Raw genomic sequence first — 8736 nt, forward strand, 5'->3', positions numbered from 1 at the left:
GAGCTGAGGCTGTGCAGGAAAGAGAGAGGAAAAGGAGGGAGGAGAAGCAAGTTATTCCCAGCTGCCCAGTGCTGGAAACAGAGCAGTGGGAAGTGCTCCACAAGCTGAGAGCAGTGGCAGTAATTGAAGGTGGAAGTGGTGGGAGACCAGGCTGAGGCTGTCAAAAGCATGTGGAACAGGAAACACGAGGAAAACAATTGAGAAGCCAATAATATCATTGGCAAGGGAAGTGCTGAAGTCCAGCAAGAGATCAAGAACATCAGGATGAGGAGGGAGAGGAAACAAGGAAAACAAAAGATAAGGGGCAGGATCATGCCAACACAACCCCACGCATGTGTGGACAGCAGCCTGTGCAGTGACCAAAAATATCATCTCGCTGTCTTCTCCAAGGAGGCTGTGCAAAGCCGCTTCTGGACTAAGATTTTGGCCAGGGAGAGAAGGCACGTGGCTGGTGTGCAGCCAAAGGCTTGGTTCTGCTGTGACTTTCTCCCTCTGTCGATTAACTGCCTCTGCCCCAAAGTACACACACGAAACAGTCCATTTCCCAGCCACTGTGTGTGTTTTTTTTTTTAACTTAACCTACACTTTCCACTGATTGCTAGTGACACAGGCCTGATGGCATTTATATCCAGTTATGTTTCTCTTCTCTCTTTCCTCAAATTTGTATTTACACTGCTGCTTTGTGGTGTGTGAGATGGGGAGAGCCTTGATACAATATATGTCAGGCGATCTTTATTAAAAAAGAGGCAGAAAAACGGAGAAGTGAGTGATTTGGTAGAGCAACTCAATAAGCCAAAACATATTTTACAAAAAAAAAAAGAAGCATCAGCAGTCATGTAGTATAATATCATACACTGAGCAGGATTCGTGGCTGTGCATAAGTTAGTGCAGTACCTTGACAGATAAAAAGATAAATGAAATCTTCCCTCTCCGCTCGCAGAAAAAATGGTTCTCACAGATTCCCTTGTATCTCCAGTCATTGCCAAACTCCCATTTTCCTTCTCTATGAACTCAAAAGCTGGGGATGAAAAGGCTTAGAGAAATTTTGCCAACCTCTAGCTCCGTATTTTCTGGCATTGACATTTAATTATCTCTGTGGGCATGTGGCGGGCAAGTCTGTTGCCGAAAATTTTTTGTACACAGAGGATGAAATTTCTCATGTTGATTAGAAGGTGGTACCTGAGCTGGGCTGAGGAGGTTCAGTGCCTTTTAAAATGATTACTTGTGTATCAGCAAAAACCTGTAAGGTGCTTTAGTGAGGAAATAAGAAAGTTTAGCTGCCAGTGGCAGCTAAATGTCTAATGCCCCAGCCCTGTGTCACTTTACACGTGCACTGCACTTAACCTGCATGGGCTGCTGGAGGGGTCAGGGAAGCCACAGGGCCATGTGGTGGCTCCATGGAGGTGTTTACCCCCATGAGATGCCCTCAGACCATGTGTCCAGGCAGAGGATTTGGATGCCCATGGGTGCACAGGGTGTCTGTGCCTGGCGGTGGCTGGGACTGAGCTGACCAAGAGGGTCAGGCTTTCCTCTGTCTCTGCTTTCCACTTCCAGGCCACTTTGATGACATAGAGAACAAGGACGGAAAGGGATGAAAAATGAACTCGACACCTGTCACTCTCCCCTAGGCAGGACCCAGCTGCAGCCCAGCCAGCTGCTGTGCCTGCAGCTTTGCTGCTTCTGTTTTCCTGAGCCGAGGTGCCCTGTGTTGTTTAAGGCCTGTCCTCCTTCACAGCTGCTCTGTTAGCAGCTTTATGGATTGGCAATTGGTTTTCCTCTGCATTTCAGGAGCAGCCTTCCTCAAGCACCGTCCTTCTGCCCCCCCTGTCCCTCATGGAACAAACCAGAGCTGAATATTTTCAAACCCCCTCCCCTACCTCTAAGGGAAGCAGAAACATACACGGCTCCTTACAATAAGCAGAGAGTGTAAAAACACTTAGCAAGCTCTTGCCTAGACAAATACAAAGCAGGGAGCCCAAACTTTCCAGCTGGGTGGGTGGTGCTGTTACTCTGGTGTCAGGGTGGGCTGGGTGCCAGAACTGTTTCTCCTCTACCTGACCGAGCCCCTGCCCAGCCTCTGGCCACAGATCCCCTCACCACTCCCCAGTTTATCACACAAACATGTGTTTTGCACTGTGTGCTGCCTGGGGAAGGTGCCCAGTCCCCAGCTCCAGCTGTCTATAGGAGCACTGTGGGGAAATACCTTGTCAGGCCTAGCATACGATGAGGCTTGACAGGCCTCATGGCTCGCTGGGTCTCTTCAGCCATGGGGCTGAGTGTGCTGTTCATGATGCTCTTGCCATTGCTGGGGTGCCCCAGGAGGTGGCCATCACCAGGACGACCTGGTGGGCCTGGTTCCCATCTTCTTTCTGGAAAGGAAGGGAAGGGAAAAGGCACCAGGAGCAGGCCATGGGCTGGGTGAATAGCCCTGGAGGCCTGTGTCTGGTCTATATATGAGCTGTCAGTACAGTGTGCAAGGTGGGGATGCCTCAGGAGCTCTCCGGATAATACACAAGGGTCAAAATAAGAGCAATGCAGAATAATAAGAGGGGAAAAGACCCACAGCAGTGGCTGTTCTGTGTGAACGCCACCTTGTGAGCCACTTGGAGGAAGACTTTGATGGTGGATGCTGTAGCAAAGGGAACCAAGGGGAGCTTTGGGATGGGATATAGGAAAGGAAGAAGGGTGGTGCATAAGGTCCAGGCCTGGAGAGGAGACGGAAAGGTTAAAATGCCAGGAAAGGAAGCTATCCATTATACTGGCTTATGTGTGTGGTGGCCTGGGGAAGGATTATGGTTGCTCTGTGGGGATGGGGCTGAGGTGACAGTAACAGCCTGGTGACTGTGTGGCCCAGTATGAAGTAGCGAGCTGTCCATGGATTTTAATTGCTCTGGGTAACATCTGGCTAGGATTAGCGTGCCCATGGCCAGAGCAGCTCCATTAGCCGTCCCTTCGGGGAGGGAGAACCAGTGGGATGGCCCTGGTTGGCATGCAGGGAGAGGCAGGGAAAATGACTAGAGCGAATAACTCAAAGCAGGGGCCTCCCTCAGGACCTCCATGAAGCACTCTGTAAGACCTCCCTGCTCTGCGTGGACCACAGTGGCAGGCCAAGGGAGCTCTCCTCCTGCCTTACAGCACCACAGCATCCCCCACCAGCAACACGGCCCCACGATACCCAGGCAGAGGGGAGGGCAAGGGAGTGGCATGCCCCATACCATCCTACCCCATCCCACATGTCCATCATCACAAGCTGATGCCTTTGCCCCATCAGCACAAGTGGCTCAAAGTCTCCTCACAGATTTATTCATCCACATGGGTCTCCAGGGGAAGGGCGACACAAGCATCAGCACCGGGTTGCTTGACCCCATCTTGGTCCGAGCAGTACTCGAATTTTCAGGGTGCTCGGTGAGAGCATACTGTGGTAGCCAGTAAATGGTTTCCATATGCTATTCATGTTCTTATTGTTCTTCTGACAGGTGATACCTTTTTTCCACTGAAACGGTATCCCCTCATTGGCAAGCTGTGGGTCGGCGAGGGGGAGATGTGGTCTGTTCCAGTTAATTCTGTAACTGCGATCTCACTGCTGACAGAAAGCATTTGGGAAGCTTCTTAAGCAACCCTAATGATTTTACATTGTGTACACCTAGCGGAGCACTCAGCCTTTCCAGCTCTGCTGGTGCGTTAACATGTCATGTAATGAAACTATTCAGCCGAGATTAGAGGAAAGCTGGAGGAGCAGACAGTGGGGAATTGGTTAGATGCATGGCTGTGTCTTCCTGACACTTATATTACCAGGGTCACAGAAACAGGCAGAGTGGAGCATGAAATGACTACATTACTGTTAATTTATTAAACAAAACAAATTGATATTAAGCAGTCTAAAAGAAAGAGGACACGTCTCCAAAAGCCAGCTGTTGCAGCACCACCCTCATGTACATAGACAGCAGTTTTTTGCCCCAGGCTCCCAAAGCACACCTTGGTCTGAACACTGCAGCTCTCGGTTGCAGATGGGGATCAGGATGGCAAAATTCACTTGTCCACTGCCTGTTCACAGTCTGAGAGCAATACCGGGCTTTGGGCAGGGTTTTTGTGTGCTGGTTGTGTGCTGTACCTCATCAGCCACACTGCTGCGCTTGCTAAAATGAGCAACAAATTACCTACTTAAAAAACACCCCCCTATCCAATGATGTCCTTTCATTTCAGACAAGGATTAACATTTCTGCACAGCAGCCCTCAAAAATGCCTATAGCTCACTAAATTGCAGTTGAATTAGATGGCAGTTTCTGTTCCCCAACAGAAGCCTCCCCCATGCCTCATTATTAATAGTTTTCAAATGCTGAAGTTAAGTCAACAAAATTGCAATTGTTTTCCCCATAATCTGCCAGCCAAGGGAGGGAGTATTTATGCAGATATTGCTTGCAGTACTTGAGAAAATGTTTGTTTGTGGTTTTTAACACAGGACTGCAAATTTCCAGCAGAGCCCTCCTGGGTTATTTCACAGTCCTATGCATCGGGATTTCAGCGGCAGAGGAGGAGGAGGAGGACAACCATCTGCAACCCCCACAAGCACCGGGCGGCTTTCGATCCCGTGAGTCACTCCCATTAGGTTCAGGGGACTGCGTTTGTAAGCACCACTAAAAATTCACATGGGTTTCAATGTTTTCCCTGGAAAGTCTTCTAGGGAAAATTATTTAGAGAATGGAGAGCTTTCTCAGTGCCGTGAACAGAAGAAATTATCTTTCTTTTGTTCATTCATTCCCTTTCTTCCTGCCTGCCTTCCCAATCCTCTTTTACTTCCCTTCCCTTCTTTCCCTCTCTTCTTCAATACAAATAATTGAAAATCTGTCATTTTGGAATTCCTTTGTCCCTTCAGAAGGCACTGAGCACTATTTCCAGAATAGCCCAGCCTGCTCTTTCAATCCATAATTCATCATCCTAAATTGTTGTTCATTCGCAGCAACCCTGAACAAAATGTTACAGACGCAGCATAAAGAGAAGAAATCAAGCAAATGGAAAAGGGACAAAAGGAATAGCGGCAAGCCACAAGGGTATCTGCAAAGAGAAATAATTTCATCCAAAAGGCTCCGCAGCTCCAATGGAGGTGTTCACTTGCCTGTTTTACATCCCGGTGTTGCCGTTTACATTTCCAGGTAATGAACAAGCACAAAATTAATCTCCTCATTTCAGCTCCAGGTGTCTACTGTGGCAGAAGTCCTTTGTAACGCTTTAAGCCATGACTTGATGGGTGTAAACACATGGGGACAAGACTGAGAAAGACAATAGAGAGGGAGTTTTATGGATTGCAACCTCTAATCTATCTTTAACTTTAGGCTCATCAACCTCTGGAAGCTGTGATCCGGCATCAGCTCCTTTCCATACTCTGCGAAGTGCCACCAGCTCCAGCATCAGGAGCAGGGGTTCGGCAGAGTCATTAGAGAAGACAGGTAGGTATGAAAGCCATTCAGGCAAGAAAGGATCCCAAGAGTTGGAATAATTGCATTATTAACTACAAGTCTGACTGCCTGTTCCCACTCCCATTGATGTCAGTAGGGAATTTTACTGACCTTCAGGGAAAATAGGATCAGGCTCATTTTTGTGATGAGCAGATCAAAATGCTTGGACACATGATTGCACTGGGACTTGAATCTTGTTTTTTTCCTGATGTTCCCATGCAAGGATGTCCAAGAGATTAGATTAAAAGAAAAGATTTTAAGGTCCCCCTGACAAAAGAAATAAAATGGAGAAAGCCGTGGAGTTAGTAAATGCAGTTATTATCCATTCATCCCACTTATCCCCTTAGGCGTGTGGCATTTGGATTAGTGTTGTGCTTTATATACACTGGTTTAAGTTAGTCTTGATGCTTCAAATACTGCCAGCAAAAAATAAAATAATAAAACAAAATGGTAAGCACGCTGGAAGCCTTTTAAAAGCTTGCTCAGCTGTGAGAAAGAGGGGTTAAGTCCTTGATCCAACAAGGTGTTTAAACATATGCCCCTATTTTAAGCACGTGAGTGGGCCCATTGATTTATACTTAAGACTCCTGGGCCCCCGGCTGGGCAGTGCAGCGATGCACGTGCTTGGCTTTCCGCTGGCGTAGTCCTGTGACTTTCCTAAGGAAGCTCATGTGCTTGGCGGGGCCAGGGCCGAAGGGGGATTCTCCGGGAGGCGGATGGCGCTGCAGCAGGGCCAGGTCTGGAACAAAAAAATTTCCCAGGTCTGTGTCTCTGGCTCGGTCACCACCTCTCTCCCAGCTCTTTAACTCTGTTCAACTATTTGTAGCTTTGGGATAAGCCATAACAGCGAGAGAGTTCCTCAGAAAACAAAACAAAACAAAACAAAAAAAACCAACAACTTTCATTCAACATTTTGGCACTCATAGCTCTGGCCTTCACCAGACATGGAAAAGAGAAGATGTAGCCAAAAAGTTTAGAGTCTTAAAGGAAAAGATACTATAAACGTGTTTTTAATCAGGGAGAGGAGTTTTGGGAAGCAGAGAGGAAACAACAATTCGGGTCTAATTCTGTTCCTTCTGGCAAAATAGCCTCCCCCTGCATGAGATCACTAGTGTGGCTTTCCTCCAAGCTGATAACAGAAGCGCCTGCCTCATATGCCTTGCTCACATGCTCAGCTAAACCCTCAGCCAGATTTGGGGCTAGGAGGGATTTTCCCCTCAGGTCAGAGGGGCTGGTTCAGTTTCCCCCTCCTCTGCGGGGTGAAGCCTGATCTGCTCCCCCAGCATGCAGATCCTCTGCCAGGGGCCTTAGGTGGGAGCAGCCCCAAGATGGTCCCTTCCCACCTCAGGTTTGGCCCTAGATCTTAGTGGTGGGGGGAAAGGCCTGCTACAGGGAGTAGCTGCTGGGGTGTTTGTGGGTGAATATTATCACAGGAAGGGGGTGAGGTGGATACAGAGCACGTGGTCTGTTGATTCGTGTTGACAACTGAAATATCTTCTGACTCGTTGCTAATGCATGAAACGAGCTCTACGTCCCAAGCAAAAGCAAGTCTCGGCACAGGGCATGGAGCAAAGCCCTTGGTGGGAGCTGAGCAGCGCGGGCACTTTGAGCAAACCATGCAGGGAAATACCTGCTAGCTGCGGGAGGAGGCAGGGACGCTGAGGATGGAGGGTGCTGGGGCTGTCTGCAATCCCGTCTCCTTGGGCCTTGCCCAAGCCTCTGCAGTTTGTTTATACAATAGTAATCCCGAGCACTTCACGTGACAGATCCCTGGTGATTCATTTCAGGGGAGTTACGCTGATTTACACTGCTTGAGGCCTTGGCCTATATTTTCCAAAGGATCCTCCAACATTTCCTGATGAAAAATACCAGAGTGGTCTAATCAGCAGAGGGCTGGGTTACCGTGGTCTGCGGGCTTGGATGTGCAGAGCTCTTCTCCCCCCAGCCTCCCCTGGGGAAGCCCAAGGCACAAACCAATTTCGTAGGGACGCAGGATGAGGCCTGGAGGCACCAGGGTGCCAGGACCTTATCTGCTGGGTCTCACCCCTACCTGTGGCACTCCAGCTTTCAAAAGCTGTGGTGCAGCCCGTAGTGGGCCCTGGATTTAGACGTTTTGATGTTGATTATCTCCTCCAGTTCCAAACTGCACCCCAGAGGCAGCCGCCTCCTTTTGCCTAAATGAGGCAGAAATGGGCCAACAGTGCATTAGAGCCTGCAAGATCCTACTCCCCGAAGGAAGATGGAATAGCAGTTGGGCCTCGACTTATTCTGCACGTTCCTGTTGCTGTGCAGCTCGGAAGCAGGGAACTGCCCTTGCTGGTGGCTGCCAGGGGGAACCATTTGGCAGGAGGTGGGAAGAAGGAGAAGAGGCATGACTGGAGAGAGAAGGAGATGCCCTCGGTGCTGCTGAGCCCGTCTCTGCTTGTGAGCAGCCCCTGCAAGCTCCATCTCCCCCAGGCTCCTGCTTCCTGCTGTGGTCATCACGCATATCCCCCTCACCACCCTCCAGCTCCTCATCCAGAGCTTCCCCACAAAACACTGTGCCCCTTTGAGGTGCGCCAGCACAAGGGTAGGCAGCAACCGAGGTTTGCTATCCAGTGAGGAGAAATTTAGTCCCTCAGTGCCTATGAAACAATGGAGAAAGGGTGCAGGAGGAGAGGAGGGCTGAGGAAAGGACAGCATACAATCTAAACCAGATTGTTTGCCAGGATTTTGAAGTCTCTCTAAACCATATTATTAATACCTTGACAAGGCTTGCTTACTTTCCTTTTTCCTGTCTTTCCGTTACGGGATTGCAAAACTCTTTTCCAAACAGACTTATTTATTTCCTGTTACTAAAAGTAGCAGCAGTGATTTATAAGCACGCTGGGGAAAAGGGGGGCACCTGAAGAGAAAAACCAGCCGTCCTCTCCTCCACCTGTAGCTGAACTTCCTCCCTCCTCTGTGCTCTCCTGCTGGGGCTCAGGCACATGAGAGGCTGTTGTGGCTTCTGCAGGTGCCACGGCAACTTGATAGCATGTCTGGGTTCACAAAGAGCCCAGCTTTGCCTTATTCGAGGCAAAATGCCCCCCTTTTTGCTTCAATAGCTGGGAAAAGCCGAGGTGCTGAGTTAGGAACACAACCTGCCTACACGCAGTGAGGTTTGAATGGAGCTTCGCTGCTCTGTTATGGATTTGTTTTGTAGGCTTTCACCTGGAATTCATTTTAATGATTACATCATGCAAGCTCTGGCGAAAAGGAGTTGATAACAGAAACATTGACTTCACTTTAGCTAGGGCGATGA

General features: G+C 49.0%; 1 long non-coding RNA gene across 1 annotated transcript; it reads left to right on the forward strand.

Moving 5' to 3' along the window:
- Positions 1-4452: 4452 nt before the first annotated feature.
- LOC137852996 (uncharacterized) lies at positions 4453-5749 on the forward strand. The gene is made up of 3 exons (XR_011094140.1): positions 4453-4588; positions 4958-5150; positions 5331-5749. It is a non-coding gene; the product is annotated as an uncharacterized lncRNA (long non-coding RNA).
- Positions 5750-8736: the final 2987 nt, after the last annotated feature.

This window comes from Anas acuta, chromosome 3, assembly GCF_963932015.1.
Source record: "Anas acuta chromosome 3, bAnaAcu1.1, whole genome shotgun sequence".
Lineage (NCBI taxonomy): Eukaryota > Metazoa > Chordata > Aves > Anseriformes > Anatidae > Anas > Anas acuta.